This window comes from Rutilus rutilus (assembly GCF_951802725.1).
Source record: "Rutilus rutilus genome assembly, chromosome: 9".
NCBI classification, from domain to species: domain Eukaryota; kingdom Metazoa; phylum Chordata; class Actinopteri; order Cypriniformes; family Leuciscidae; genus Rutilus; species Rutilus rutilus.
Genome location: NC_140223.1, coordinates 24,074,397 through 24,090,754, shown reverse-complemented (window position 1 = coordinate 24,090,754; position 16,358 = coordinate 24,074,397). Strand labels below are relative to the sequence as shown.

At 45.1% G+C, this 16,358-nt stretch overlaps 1 pseudogene across 1 annotated transcript; it reads right to left on the bottom strand.

Annotated features, from left to right (window-relative positions):
* Positions 1–5,526: 5,526 nt before the first annotated feature.
* Positions 5,527–16,059, bottom strand: LOC311297351 (olfactory receptor 52K1-like; annotated as a pseudogene). The gene is made up of 3 exons: positions 16,004–16,059; positions 7,721–8,040; positions 5,527–6,158 (listed from the first exon to the last, which is right to left on the bottom strand). The product of its transcript is annotated as an olfactory receptor 52K1-like (transcript).
* Between the last annotated feature and the right edge of the window lie 299 nt (positions 16,060–16,358).

Below are 16,358 nucleotides of genomic sequence, written 5' to 3'. Positions count from 1 at the left end.
TGGAGAAAAAAAGTACTATAAAGTAAGTATTAAATGAGTAAATGATGACAGAATTTTAAATCTTATATTGACATCATATGAAGAGTTCAGATGCAAAAGCCTCTAAATGCCATCTGAAATTTTCTTCTAGAATAATGATTTTTATAAATCTTGTATATTTAAGTTAAGTAATTTCACTTAAATGACAATTAATAGGTAATTTGCATTGCCATTTAAGTGAAATTATTGAACTTAAATATACGAGCTTGATAAAAATGATCATTCTAGAGGAAAATTTCAGATGGCACTTAGAGGCTTTTGCATATGAACTTTTATAAAACCAAATAAAAGCACTTAACATAAAAACAGTGACAAATAGTGTTACATTCCTTTTCAACTGGAAATTAAACAAACAAATACAAATAATACCCACCAAGTACTCTGCAAATCTTGCTTTGGATTGAAATATTGTAGTGTTACCGGAAAAGAGATTTATAAAGGACTGTTAAACTAATGAACATGGTCTAATGGGTATAATTATCCACTGTGTACAAACAAAGAAATAATTACCTTCACTGAGGTCTTGTTATTTAACTCACACACACAAAAAAGTTTCTCATGAGTATTTAATTACTGTTGTAATTATGTCCATTAAGCTGTTGGTGTATTTAGGTGTAAAAATATGTTTTTCTCTTTTGGCCGAGAGAGCCAAACAAGATCAAAACAATTATTTTGCTCTCTGTAACAAAGGCAAGATAGTCCAATGAAATTTCATGTCTCATTTATAATTTATAGATTATACATTTATATACATATTATCATAATTTAAAACATAAAATAATTCATGTTTTATGATGGATTTACATTTTTTAAGATTGAAAAATTGGGTCTAGTCTAAGACAAATGTAAAACAATAAAATCTATAAGGCATCTGAAAAACTAAATTATAAGGGCATGTATAAAAAAAAGTTGAATGTGATTTTTTTATATATATATAAATTTGTTGAAAGATGAAAGTTTTAAATGAAATCAACCAAAGTGTACATAACAGAAACCCAGATGTAGTGGTCATGTTCTGTTCTGTTACGCTTTCCTGTGTTCCCTGTCACTGTTGCCTGAGTTTTCGTTTGTTGCCATGGTTTCTGATAGAGATACACATTACACACCTGTTTTTTGTTCTGTTGATTATAATCCCTGTGTATGTAAGCCCTGAGTTCTTTCTATTCATGGTTCGATGTCATCAACGTCAATGTTGCAGGTGTAGTGTGCTATGTATTTCTTTGTGTTTATTAAAGTCCCTTGTATATTTCATTCTGCATTACGGGTCTTTGAATCTTGGATTATTTTTCACAGTGTTCTGTGACAATAGACAGAAGCAAATTTTATTTTTCTCATCTAAGGGTATACATGTCTTTCACAGGAACACAATGACAGTAGAATACTAGGGACATTTTTGAGAAATTTTAAAAACCAAGGCAATATGATTCTTTATCTAATTACGGTTACAGTTTTTCTCAATTGATTTGACACATTTCTCCAAACTCAGGTCACTGCTCTAAAAACAGTTAACACAGCCAACTAAACACACTCTTAACTTAGCCAAACAAATTTAAATTCAAATTTACTGCATTATGAAGCACTGTATCTTTTAAAAAAAAAAAAAACATCAAAACTACAAGTGTGTTCTCTATTAATTTTATAACGTATTCAGCTATAGACACACAAATACACTAATGAAAATACATGTTTATCGTAAAGGCCTTCAATGAGGAGTTTTGTTATAGGCCTATTAGTTTTCGTTTTTCTTTTTTTTATCTAATTGCATACACAAATATGCAGCAAATTTGTACTATTTTAAACAATTAGTTGAAGAAGCGATCAGTCACCATGGAGACTGCGAGAGCGCGTAACTGCTTCCTTTAATACCTGGTTAGTTTCTGTTGCTTAATTAATTATTTGCTGCAAGGACTAATTAATTTGATTCTATGATCATTTCTATTTTTACTTTCATTTTCATTTGTATTTTAATTATACGTATTGTTATTTAGAATAACAGTTGCGTTTGCTTGCCTTTTGTTATTGTTAATGCTCGTTATGCACTTAAGTGCTGGACTGTCCCACATTAGTTTCGATTTCAGCCATTCATGGACTATATGATGTTTTATTAACAAGGTTCGGGAGGAACACGTTCTAATGGCGCTTTTCCACTGCATGTACGGCTCGGTTCGGCTCGGTACGGTTCGACTCGGTGCGGAACGGTTCGGCTCGCTTCGCTTTTCCACTGCGTGGTACGACTCGACTCGGTACGGCACGGTTCGGTTCGCTTTAGCTCGGTTGCTTTTCCACTGCAGTTAGTACCGCTTCAAAGTGGGTGGGACTGATCGTTATAGTTGCCGTCTTTACTGCAAAGACATCATCATATTAAATGCGAATTTTTCATTTCGTGTTACCCCATCCGCTCCTCGGCAACCAACGAGAGGAAAGTACGTACCTCGTCCACTGACCACGATTCAGCCATTTCTTTTTTTGAAGTTTATACTCTTTTAAAACAAGTAAAACAAGTACTTTTAAAACAAGTGCCATAGCGTTGGCTGTTGTCTACTGGCTATTTAAATCTAGCGGGTTTAGTGTCTCCTGTTGTAAATACAATGACGCTGGTAGTGATGTTTCTGTCTGACTAATCAGTGATCTGCAGTGTTTTCATGTCACATTTTAGTATCGGTACGGTACGCTTGGAACCTCAACAGAGGTGGTACCATTTAAAGCGAGCCGAAGCGAGCCGTACCGTACCATGCAGTGGAAAAGCGCCAAAATTACCTAACCAATCAACAAGAGATATGGCCTATATATACATAGCTGTAACATGTTCCTCTACGGTTTTCCACATCCCATCACCACCCCATCTTCTCACACTTGCCTGGTTACTATCCTAAACAGAGATACGGGGGGAGTACTCTGGGTTCGGGCAAAAGTCCAACCTCGGAGCCCTCCCCTCGGACACCATGCCAAATATGCATATGTTTATTTTATTCTGATTATTTGTAAGTGTGAACTCGTGAAAGACATTTACAGTGGTAATTGTAGGGTGTGCACAGCTGTCTTCACTCAAGTGTTGAAAAGCAGAATATTTATTTAGTGTGTGTGCGCTGCCGCAGAAGCGTTCAGCCCTCATGTTCAGCCTCCTCGTGTGAAGACTGACACAGACTGACATCACAGACAGACCATATTGTGGTAATTTACATTTTTAAAGGACCTGGATGTGCTGCTGTCCTCTTGTGCCACTGCTGACAGTCCACTTGTAGTCTTTGGCGATTTCAAAATGCATCTAGCCTTATGCTACAGACTTCCTCTCTCTCCTAGCCTCATTTGATTTCAAACTCACAAATAAGGCAACCATCTGGACCTAATTTACATGTGCAACTGCATCACAGACAACATTCTGGTGAAACCTCTGCATATTTTAGATAATTTCTTCATCACTGTTAATCTACAACTTACTACTTGTGCACCACCAACCGCTCTACCAGTTACTTTCAGACAAAACCTGTGCTCACTTTCTCCTTCCCAACTTTTCTCTGTTGCGTCATCCTCTCTTGCCTAACCCACACAATTTTCATCTCTGAATGTGAAAACCTTAACGGACACTTTGGGCCCTATTTTAACAGTCTAAGCACATGGTCTAAAGCGCAAGTGCACTTAGGGCATGTCTGAATTCACTTTTGCTAGTTTAACGACGGGAAAAATGGTCGGCGTGGTTGGTCTATATGGTCTGTAAGGGTTGTCCCTATTCTCTTAATGAGTAATGGGTGTGTTTTGGGCGTAACGTGCAAAAAATGTAGGCTACCCAATACAAATAATGCACTGCTGAGACATTCGCATTGTAAAAAAAAAAAAAAAAAACACTATCCTAGCATTAGGATTCCTTGGAAGGTAATGTTATTGATCCTGTGTCGATCTTTTCTCGTTCTCATGTCACTAATCACTAACGCTCCAGTGGGCGCTCCAAAGACGCCGTGATGTTGACGTAGGCTTTGATATTCTTCTCCAATGGCAGTCCTTCGCTGCTCTGTGCCATCATAAGTCTCCACTTTTTAGATCCGATGGTTTTCTGGCCTTGGTTTCAATTAAAGCAGTTTTCGGAATTACAAGGAAGTTTTGAGTTTTGAAACTTACAGGGTATTTCTATAGTATAACGACCTCTTATCTGTCTAAAGATCAAGGAAAATGTTAATTATCAGTTTATGACTACTTTACCCTTTAAATGTGTTTTTAAGGAGGAATCACGTCTAGCCTTAACCTAGAGTTGGTTCACCCTCCGCCTATGGCGGCCAGCGTGTCCTCAACCACTGGAATGCTAGTATATAGCAAAAAAAATTTAAACTGCCAAAAAGAAAGAGAGAGAGAGAGAGAGAGAGAGAGAGAGAGAGAGAGAGAGAGAGAGAGAGAGAGAGAGAGAGAGAGAGAGAGAGAGAGAGAGACTCATTGTCATTATAGTACCCTGATTCGATTTATATAACATTTTGTTTGATTGAACATGTGTTTTATGCATATTCAAAGTATTATATATACATATTTAATTTTTATTATATAGCCTATTGTAGGACAGTGAAAATGGACTATTGTACAGAATTGCATCAAAACATGATGCATGGTCTCCTTGCACAAACACCACAGCTCTAATGGAAACCACTATAAGAAAACAATATTATTGTTTTGTGATATGTAAAGGATAACAGTCAGCTTCAGTTACTCAGATGAGCAAACTAATACACAGCATTGCTAGACTACGTTGAATGCTATATCTGACCACTGAATGCCAACACTAAACAATCAGAATGAAGAATGGAATGTTCTTTGAGAATGTAGCATAAGGAATGTTTTCCTTGGTCCTGTGACGAGTAAGGAGAGGACAAAGGCCTTCTCATAAAAATTGTGAACACTTTTCATATCTAAACAGAGAATATAGCAGTCAGTGCAGAGGCATTGTTTCTTGTCTTTCTCTGCCATCTAGTGGGAAAGCAAGAGTATTCATTTTTGTGATTTTTCAGTAAAATATGTTATGAAATGCATTTTATTTTTAGTACATTTTAAATGTTTTGTGCTCCATTCTGAATGCACAGACAATAACTCGCAAAAATTACCAAACATTTTCACATTTTTAAATGATTATAAACATTACTAAAGATTACTGTATGAGAAGTACTTTTAATGTGCTTGTTGCTAATGTATTTAACTCATTTTAAAGTCACAGTATTGCTAACTGTTTTCTAAAGACAGTGGGTCTTACCTCTGTGATGAAATCAAACTAATTTCATCACTAATTATTTTGATTTCCTTTAGTCTTGTATAAATGACTGAATAAAAAATCTAGATATGTAATATTTATAAATGCCAATGGGCTTGAATCAAGGGAATATGAAAAAGATAATTTATCCTTGGGAAACATTGCCATCCTCATCTGCTGGACATCACATTAATTCTGTGTAACATAGGACTGAAATCAAAGCAAACTAAACGTTTTATACAATAAGAGAAATAAAACTCTTGTTAATCACTGGCCTCATTTTTAATGATCTGTTGTGCCACTTTTGACTTTCCCAGAAGCTTGACTATCTTGTCTCGTAGTTCGTCAGTCTTTAAGCTGTAGATGATTGGGTTCAGCATTGGGGGGAGGGTAACAGAAACAGTCAGAATTGCTGTGAAAAGATCCACATTCTGAATTAAACGCAGGTTCCCTAGTACGTATGCCAGCATGACTGGCATGTAATAGAGCAGGACCAGCAGCAGGTGAGTGAAACAGGTGTGAAAGGCCTTCCAGCGCTGTGTTGTAGATGCAATCCGCATCACAGCAACCACTACAATCACATAGGTGAAAATAATAAAAGTCAAGGGGTCTAGCAAAACGGTCAATGACTTAGCTGTACCCAGCTGACGATTGTAAGAGGTGTCTGCACAAGCCAAATTGTATACTGGACCGTGTTCACAACAGCAGCTCTTTACCTCTCTGGAGGCACAATAGGGAAGCCTGGCAGCGAGGCTGACTGGGAAAATCTCCAACAGAATAACCATAGATCAAATCCCTCCGTTATATTCCAAAAGAGCAAGAGAGAAAGATTCCATTTCACCCAAAAAATGCATGAAGAACATTTGGGATACAGGTGGATTGATCTGTGTGACCCCTGAAAACTGCAGTTGTCAAGCCCCTCCTGAAAAAGAGCAATCTGGATAAGACCATATTAAGCAACTATAGACCGATCTCAAATCTTCCTTTCATAGGCAAGATCATTGAAAAAGTTGTCTTCAATCAGCTGAACAAATTCTTGAGCTTGAATGGATCCTTTGACAATTTTCAATCTGGTTTCCGACCGCACCACAGCACAGACACAGCGCTCATAAAGATAATAAACGATATTCGCTTAAATACTGATTTTGGCAAATTATCAGTGCTGGTACTACTCGACCTCAGTGCTGCATTTGACACTGTCGATCATAACATACTTCTGGACAGGCTGGAAAACTGGGTGGGGATTTCTGGGATAGTCCTAAAATGGTTCAGGTCATACTTAGATGGGAGAGGTTATTATGTGAGTATAGGAGACCATAAGTCAGAGTGGACATCCATGACATGCGGAGTCCCTCAAGGCTCAATTCTTGCGCCACTCCTGTTCAACCTGTATATGCTCCCAATGAGCCAAATAATGAGAAAGAACCAAATTGCTTACCACAGCTATGCAGACGACACACAGCTCTACTTAGCCCTATCGCCTAACGATTACAGCCCCATTGACACCCTGTGATGAAGTCAACAGTTGGATGTGTCAAAACTTTCTTCAGTTAAACAAAGACAAAACTGAAGTCATTGCGTTTGGAAACAAAGATGAAGTTCTCAAGGTGAACGCATACCTTCACTCTAGGGGTCAAACAACTAAACATCAAGTCAGGAATCTTGGTGTGACACTAGAGTCAGACCTTAGTTTCAGTAGTCATGTCAAAGCAATAACTAAATCAGCATACTATCATCTGAAAAATATTGCAAGAATAAGATGCTTTGTTTCCAGACAAGACTTAGAGAAACTTGTTCATGCTTTCATCACCAGCAGGGTGGATTACTGTAATGGACTCCTCACTGGCCTTCCCAAAAAGACCATAAGACAGTTGCAGCTCATACAGAACGCTGCCGCCAGGATTCTGAGCAGAACCAGAAAATATGAACACATCACACCAGTCCTCAGGTCTTTACACTGGCTCCCAGTTAGATTTAGGATTGATTTTAAAGTATTATTACTGGTATATAAATCATTCAATGGCCTAGGACCACAATATATTGCAGATATGCTCACTGAATATAAACCCAACAGATCACTGAGATCATTAGGATCATATCAGCTAGAAATACCAAGGGTTCACTCTAAGCATGGTGAGTCTGCTTTTAGCTATTATGCCAGCCGCAGCTGGAACCAGCTTCCAGAGGAGATCAGACGTGCTCCTACAGTAGTCACATTCAAATCCAGACTCAAAACACTTCTGTTTAGCTTTGCATTTACTGAATGAGCACTGTGCCACTGTTCGTCCGACTGTTTGTACTGTACTGTACTGTATTTTATTTTATTTTTCTAAACTGTTTTAATTATTCTTATTTCTTTTATTATTTTAATTTCTTCTATGTAAAGCACTTTGAATTGCCATTGTGTATGAAATGTGCTATATAAATAAACTTGCCTTGCCTTGCCTTGGGAGAAACATGCTCCAAATGAAACATGATTTTGATTGAACACAAAAACAGGCACCATTTGACGAATTATAACACTATTCATTGAAATGTCGACAATAGCTAGATTACACACAGCAAGGTACTTGGGATTCTGTAAACTGAAGGTCATTAGAATGACAATCAGAAGAACAAGATTACCCAGCAAGGTGATGATATAGATAATCGCCAAGGCCAAAATTAGATAGTTTTTGTTCGCCAAAGAGTGGAAGGCAGTTAGATAAAATCCCTCACTGAAAGAATCAGTTCCATTGCTGAAAGCAACTGAAAAATTAATTTGAACTCTTTCAAATCTGAAAAACAAAAAGTTATTATTACACAATTAAATTGTTTTCAGCCCTAAAAAAATTAATTGGTAACACTTTATTTTACAGTGTCTTTGTTACATAGGGTACATGTACTTACCATAGTAATAATAGTAAATTATGCATAATTACATGCAATTAACCTTCAACCAAATCCTAATCCTACCCTAACCCTATCAAGTCATCAAGTCAAGTTCACGTTTATTGTCATTGTCATTCGAAGGAACAGCAACGAAATTATGTTGGAGCATACAACATCAGTACATGGTATATTTAAAGTGCACTAACACCAGTGCAAAAATACCCCCTGTGTAAACATGCACATCAAAGTATATGTTGTTAAGACACAGAACCAGTGACATTCACTCTTAGTAGCAGCAAAAGACTAACAAAACAACTTAATAGGCATTCAAAACAGAGAGTATGGTCAGAGTTGGATATAGATGTAGTTAATGCAACAATGCAAAGTCCAGTTCACAGTTATTACAGAAAAGGGTATGGTTTACTGTCCATGGGAGGGGGGAGGAGAGGGGAGGGGGAAAGGGCATCATTTAGCAGCCTCACTGCATATGGGTACAGGCTGTTAGCCAGTCTGGCTTTACTGGCACCAATAGACCTGTACTATAGTAAGTACATTTTGTTAATTATTATTACTCAGTACTTAAATATATAATTACACTGTAACAATGACACCTTAAAATAACCTGTAACCAATTCATTTTCAAAAATATTTTATGAAAAGCCACTTTGAAAAGTCAATTACATTTTTTGTCTTTCACTAGACTCTCCCCTGTGAAGGCCTCCTTCCCTTCCATTTACCTCTGTACAGATAAAACGTTATCAAAATGATTCCAGTTCGCATACGCGGAAACAACAAAAAAATCTGTATTATTCAGGCCAGACAAGTAATTTGGCGATGTCAATTTGTAAAGAAACACAACGCGCCTGCGCACATACATATTCAACGCATATGACTAAACACGTAATATGGATGTGCATGCCGTCACCATTTTCACAGATTAACGTTTTTGAAGTTTACACGGAAATGATAACGTTTAAAAAATTAATAATCAAAACTTGCACCTTGGAACCTATTTCAAAGTTTGCATTCTTGTTGCCGTGCAAATGAACTGTCACAGTATATACTGTGTTCTGTGTTCTCTTACGAGAGGTCTCTCGTACTGCGTAAGATATCTTACGCTAGGGGGAAAATCCTTTTTCCGCGAGATATTGAAGCCAAAAATTATCCTTAATTTTGTAATAATGCAAAACGCGTTGCGGCAGCATGCAGACATAGGCGAGACAGCTCGCGCGCCTATTGGCTGCTCTGCGGCAACTGCAGCAGCCTATCGAGCGAGGCCTGGCGTGACGCCAGACCCAATCAGGGCACTTCGCGCCCGCTGCGTCACGTCCCGCCGAAATGGGCGTGGTCTAGGCCTATAAATACCGCTCGCAGGCAGCTATTATCCGATTTTTCATCCTTCAAGCGAAGCACACGCATCGCTGGAGCCGGAGAAGAAGCCGCGCCGTCTGAGAGAGAGCACCTTCAGCGGGACGAGTCACTGAAGTCGCTGGCCGCGCCGCCTTCCTGCCTTCCTGCTGCGCTTTCCGGCGCTTATATCCTTCCCTTTTATTACACTGTACTTTTGTGTGTGTGTGTCGCCGCCGCGACACACATTCTAAAAGAGCTAGCGTCTTTTTAAAGATGCCTTCCTGCGGCTCGTGCAGAGCCACACTCAGCGACGGGGACCGCCACGTGATTTGCGTTTCCTGCCTGGGTGAGGAACATGCAGCTCTCGCGCTCACTGACGGCGGCTGCCCTCACTGCGAGCTGATGGCAATGGCGACTCTGAGGACTCGCCTAGCCTTCTTCACCGAGACTGCTCCCCCGCCCGCCGCGGCGTCGCGCCGTAAAAAGCGCCGTGCCCAGTGGGCCCCGGAACCCTCCCTCAGCCGCCAAAGCTCGCCGGTTCGCCCGCTTGCTTCCCCGGCTTCGTCAGCCTCGCTTCCTGACGGACAGCGGCCGCCGTCTGCCGCCGCTTCCGTTGACATCGTGGATGAGGAAGCCCTGCTGGGAGAGGATGATTCCTGCTCTATCCTGGCGTCAGGCAGTGAGGATTGGGCGGGCTCTGAGGACCCCGCGCCCCCTGCCCGCATGTCTTCAGGCAAGAGAGCGTCCATCGAGACGGAGCTCATGCGAGTACTCGCACAGGCCGCGGCGAGCCTCGGCCTCGAGTGGTCTTCGCCTGAGCAGCCCGCTCACAACCGGCTGGATGGATTTTTCCTGCCTGGGGAGCGCGCTTCGCCTGCGTCCAGACCGGTGCCTTTTCTTCCTGAGTTACACGAAGAAGTCGCCAAGTCCTGGAACGCCCCCTATTCGGCTAGAGTGCGTCCTGCTGTTTCTTTGGCATTCTCCGCTGTTGACGATGCCAAGAACAAAGGATACCTTTCGCTGCCGCCGGTCGAAGAGGCGATAGCGGCCCACTTATGCCCGCCCTCTGCTGGACGGCGTGCTAAGTCGGCCCTACCCTCTAAAGCTTGCCGCACGACGTCAAGCCTGCTCCGCCGCGCTTTCTCCGCCGCCGGGCAAGCTGCGTCAGCGCTGCACACCATGGCAACGCTTCAGATCTTCCAGGCCGATCTCCTCCGTAAACTGGATGAGGAAGGGCCTGACGCGATCTGCGTGCCGGACTTAAGGAGTGCCACGAACCTCGCTCTCCGTGCTACTAAGTCTGCAGCGCAAGCCATTGGATGGAATATGGCCTCTCTCACCGTGACTGAGAGACATCTTTGGCTGACGCTCTCGGAAATGGCCGAGTCTGAGCGCACCGCGTTCCTCGACGCCCCGCTTTCCGCCACAGGCCTCTTTGGATCCTCCGTCAAGGATTTCGCGGAGAGATTCGCAGAGGTACAGAAAGCGTCACAGGCTATGAAGCACTTCCTCCCGAAGCGCTCCAGCTCTGCAGCAGGCCGTGCGAAACCGTCTGCTCAGAGCTCACAGCCACAGCCACCGTCCACTGCCTCCACTTCACAGCGCCGCCAGGCCCGAAGCGCGAGACCGCGCTCCCGCTCATCCGGTCGCCGCCCCGCTGTACGTGGCCCGCGACCTAGGATTACGGTGAAGCCCGAGGCCCCGAAGTCGTCCTAGCACAGCTAGGAAAACGACGGTGTTTAAGTCCTGCTGCGGCCAGACTCACACCAAAGCTATTCGCTCGTCCAGTTCCAGCAAATGTGACTGTTCCAGTGTTTTCTGCAGCCAACAAGTCGGTTCTGTCACCCGCTTGCCTGCACACAAATGCCGTTTTCACGGCTACCCAGATAAATCCCCAAAAGAGTGTATTTTCTGGTGTCCCGGCTACGGCCGATGGTGTTTCATGTGTAGTAAGAATGCCCACTGCCCAGTGCCCATCCCTACACACAAGCACAGCCTGTCACACAGGGCTCGCGCACATAAAACCGACTCAGATCGGTTGCGCTTCAAACATGGTGAAAGTGCCCACTACCCAGTGCCCACTAACACCGCGTTGTGCATGTCTCACGGTTTCTGTAAAAACGAAACCAACGTGCACTCGCTTCACGCAAGCGAACGATGTTTTCGGTGTGATAAATGTGCCCGCTGTCCCGCGCCCACATCCACACATAGACATGACAGTTCCCACGGGAACCGCCCAGCCCTCCCCCTCGCGGCTGACCACCGCAGAGGAGTCGAGCGCGGGCAATCTGCCCGCTGTTATCAGCGCGCCCCATGCCTCAAATGTCACGAGCGCGATGCTTGTGTTGCAGCACGCCGAAGCCTCTCCATCGCTGAGCGAGCGGAGCGCGCTTCGTATTCAACCCCTAGCTATCCATGCAGACGCATGGGCAAAGCTGCCCGGGGTTTCGAAGTGGGTGCTGAACATTATAAAAAGAGGCTATTCGCTGCAGTTTCGCCGACGCCCTCGCCGCTATGTGGCGCGCGTCGAGACCACGGTAAAAACAGAAGTAGCACATTTACTTCGAGCCGAAGTGACGAAACTATTGAGCAAAGGGGCCATAGAGCCTCTCTCTCAAGTTCAGAGCGAAGGAGGGCTATACAGCAGATACTTCCTGGTACCGAAAAAAGACGGGGGTCTCAGACCCATACTAGATCTAAGGCAACTGAACAAAGTGCTTGTGAAGCGACAGTTCAGGATGCTCACGACCAGACAAATCCTTGTGCAGATTCGCCAAGGAGATTGGTTTGTGTCAATAGATCTGAAAGACGCGTATTTTCAAATACAGATAGCGTCACGTCACAGGCGATATTTGAGATTCGCCTTCGAGGGCCAGGCATATCAGTACACAGTCCTGCCATTCGGTTTGTCCCTGGCACCCCGTACATTTACGAAGTGCATGGACGCGGCGCTCGCACCCCTCAGAATGAGAGGCATACGAGTGCTGAACTATTTGGACGATTGGCTGATTCTAGCGCAATCTTGCGCAGTGCTCATAGAACACACGACCATTTTACTCGATCACCTCGAGGATTTGGGTCTCAGTGTCAATTGGGCGAAGAGCTCTCTGTTACCCAGTCAGAAGATATCTTTCCTGGGCACAGAATTGGACTCGCTGTCCATGATAGCGCGACTATCACCACAGCGCGCGGTAGACATTCAGCGCACAGCGAACGCGTTTCGCTGCGGCGCGTCTGTCCCGCTCAAGAAATTTCAGAAGATGCTAGGTCTCATGGCCTCAGCATCGTCAGTGCTCCAGCTGGGCCTGCTCCGCATGCGCCCGCTGCAGTTTTGGCTGAAAGCGCGAGTCCCACGCAGAGCGTGGGCATCCGGTTCGCTTCGCCTCAGGGTCAATCAGAAGTGCGTCACAGCTCTGAAACCTTGGAGAGCGAACGACTGGTACCAATTAGGTGTAAGCCTGGGGACTTCCTCGAGGGTGAAAGTGGTGTCCACGGACGCGTCCACCTCGGGATGGGGAGCGCTGCTCGAGGGCAGACCGTTCTTCGGCCAGTGGTCGGAACGGGAGAAGCTCCTGCACATAAACTGCCTCGAAATGCTGGCAGTAGACAACGCGCTGACGCGTTTTTGTCCCCAGATAAAAGGACGCCACATCTTGGTCCGTTCGGACAACATGTCTGTGGTGTCCTACATAAATCGCCAGGGCGGCCTCAGGTCCAAGAACCTGTACAGGCTGGCAGAACGCCTCCTGGTATGGGCTCAGTGCAACCTGCGCTCGCTCAGAGCAGCGCACGTGCCAGGGCTCCTGAACATAGGACCGGACAGACTGTCCAGGAACAATGTTCCGGCAGGCGAGTGGTCTCTACACCCACAGACAGTCCAACTGCTGTGGAAGAAATTCGGCAGAGCGGAAGTAGACCTGTTTGCGTCTCAAGAAAACGCTCACTGTCAGGAATTTTTCTCAAAGAGCAGGAGCGCGCTGGCCCATGTGTGGCCCCGCCGCCCGCTCTATGCTTTTCCCCCCATCTCTCTCCTGCCTCAGGTGATAGAACGGATCAGGGAAGAAGGATGCTCAGTACTGCTGGTGGCACCGTTCTGGAAAAACCAACCTTGGTTCCCAGTCGTGATGCAGTTAGCAAGTACTGCCCCGTGGCCAGTACCAGTGAGGAGAGACCTCCTCTCACAGGCCCACGGTTCGATCTGGCATCCTCACCCGGGACTGTGGTCCCTTCATGTCTGGGCCATCAACGGGTACATGTTGGACTCCCTGAAGGAGTATTAAACACGATCACGCAGGCTAGAGCTCCGTCTACGAGACGACTCTATTCCTCGAAATGGTCAGTGTTTTCGGGCTGGTGCACAGCCCGTGGTGTGTCACCCACAGACTGTGGTGTGGCGGAGGTGCTTTCCTTCCTACAAGAGCTGTTGGATGGGGGCAGGGCCCCCTCCACGCTCAAAGTTTATGTGGCGGCTATAGCAGCGTTCTCAGAAACAACGCTTGGTCAGTCAATAGGAAGGAACGATTTAGTCATCCGCTTCCTTAGAGGAGCTAAGAGACTGAATCCTCCCAGACCTCCCTCAGTCCCCGTATGGGACCTTTCTACGGTTCTGGAAGCCATGAAAGGTGCGCCATTTGAGCCTTTACAGTCAATCGATTTGAAACACCTGTCTTTCAAGACAGCTCTCGCTTCAGTGAAGCGCATAGGGGATCTGCACGCGCTCTCTGTGAGCGCGGCGTGCATGGAGTTTGGGCCTAATGACTCAAAAGTTATACTCAAACCTAAGCACGGTTATGTTCCGAAATCCCTCAACACACCGTTTAGGGCGCAGGTTATCTCCCTGTCAGCCCTACTGGTCCCTGATGAGGAAAGAGACGCGAGCCTCCTCTGCCCAGTCAGGGCATTACGAGCTTATGTGTCTCACTCGTCTGGTTTCAGACAGACGGAGCAGCTCTTTGTTTCGTTTAGCGGACGTTCTAAGGGACTAGCCGCGTCGAAACAGAGCCTATCCAGATGGATAGTTGATGCTATAGCGCTGGCATACGCCTCCAAGGGCATGCAGTGCCCGTTGGGTGTCAGAGCGCACTCCACGAGAGGCATGGCCTCTTCGTGGGGCTGGTCAAGTGGGATTGCCTTGCAAGATATTTGTATGGCGGCAGGCTGGGCCTCCCCGTCTACATTTATAAGGTTTTATAACCTAGAGGTTCCCGCCCTGCAGGCCAGGCTGCTGTCGGTCTAAGTTTACCAGTATTATCTGACCTGATGCGATCAGCTCAGAATGCTGCGTCTACTGAGCACAGCTCAATGTTCGACAGTAAAAAAGTAGCAGCACGAGATGTGCCTGGGCAAACTGTGTAAGACCCACATTCCCCCATCAGTTCAGGCCGTACCCCGCCCTGTCTGTATGATGAAATTCGTGTCACAGCGACGCTACCATATGTGGAAGAGTGCGGCTTCGCCCCTCCCTCTTCCTGGACTCCCTGTGAGTTCCCTGAGTGATTGTGCACTATATGTACCCCGGGCTTTCGCCCTTGGGTCTTTGGTGTCAGATCTCAGCATGCACGGCGTTTTGCATTGGGTCCCCTAGCGTAAGATATCTTACGCAGTACGAGAGACCTCTCGTAAGAGAACGTACTCGGTTACTAACGTAACCTCGGTTCTCTCTAGAAGAGGGAACGAGTACTGCGTATCTTGCCGTGCATGCACACGCTCTGGTTGCTTCGATGATGAAAAACCAGATAATAGCTGCCTGCGAGCGGTATTTATAGGCCTAGACCACGCCCATGTCGGCGGGACGTGACGCAGCGGGCGCGAAGTGCCCTGATTGGGTCTGGCGTCACGCCAGGCCTCGCTCGATAGGCTGCTGCAGTTGCCGCAGAGCAGCCAATAGGCGCGCGAGCTGTCTCGCCTATGTCTGCATGCTGCCGCAACGCGTTTTGCATTATTACAAAATTAAGGATAATTTTTGGCTTCAATATCTCGCGGAAAAAGGATTTTCCCCCTAGCGTAAGATATCTTACGCAGTACTCGTTCCCTCTTCTAGAGAGAACCGAGGTTACGTTAGTAACCGAGTACGTTTTCTGTGTTTGGTTCTGTGTTGATTGTGTTCACCTGGAGTCATTAACTCTGATTACACCTGTTCCTTGCTTCCATTGTTCCAGCTGCCACTCATTTAGGTCATGTGTATATATACTCTGTCTTGTGTTGTGTCAGTTGCTGGTTCATTGTCTGAGTTTCAGTTTCTGTGTTAATGGTGTTGTAGTTTTATGTATTTACTATATTCATTTGGATTACCGTGTCGTCTCCGTGTGGATGTTCCGGTCTGTTCCTGGTTTTCACCATTGATTATCTTCCACCAACGCCACTACCAATCATCCAGCACTCTCTACTACCGTTATCCTTTGATCATCATTGTTGCTATCTGGACATTACATCATTCCTCCTTCCTGTGTTGTGTGTTTATCTGTTTATAATAAACTCTCTTTTACTTTGCACTTGCGCCTACATCCTCATCAATCGTACCGTGACAGAATGAACCAGCCCCTCATGGATGTAGCGAGTGCGATGGACATGATCATTTCGCTCTTTCCCGAGCGTCGACCACGAGAAAGAGAGGTGGAAAGGAGATCCAAGCCGGTTCACAAGATGGCTACCACTGCTGCACCTGTTCTTAAGATGGCTGCCAGTCCTACTCCTAGTCCTAGGAGGGCCAGTCTAGAACCGATCACACCAGCTAGACCAGGGCGAGGTTCTAGACTGGCAATTGGAAGAACACCCTTCTCCACAAGGCCTATCACGTCAACTCCTGTTTTAAAGATGGCCACGGCCAAACCGGTGGCAGTTCTCAAGAGGGCCGTCATCATGCCTGGACCGGTGT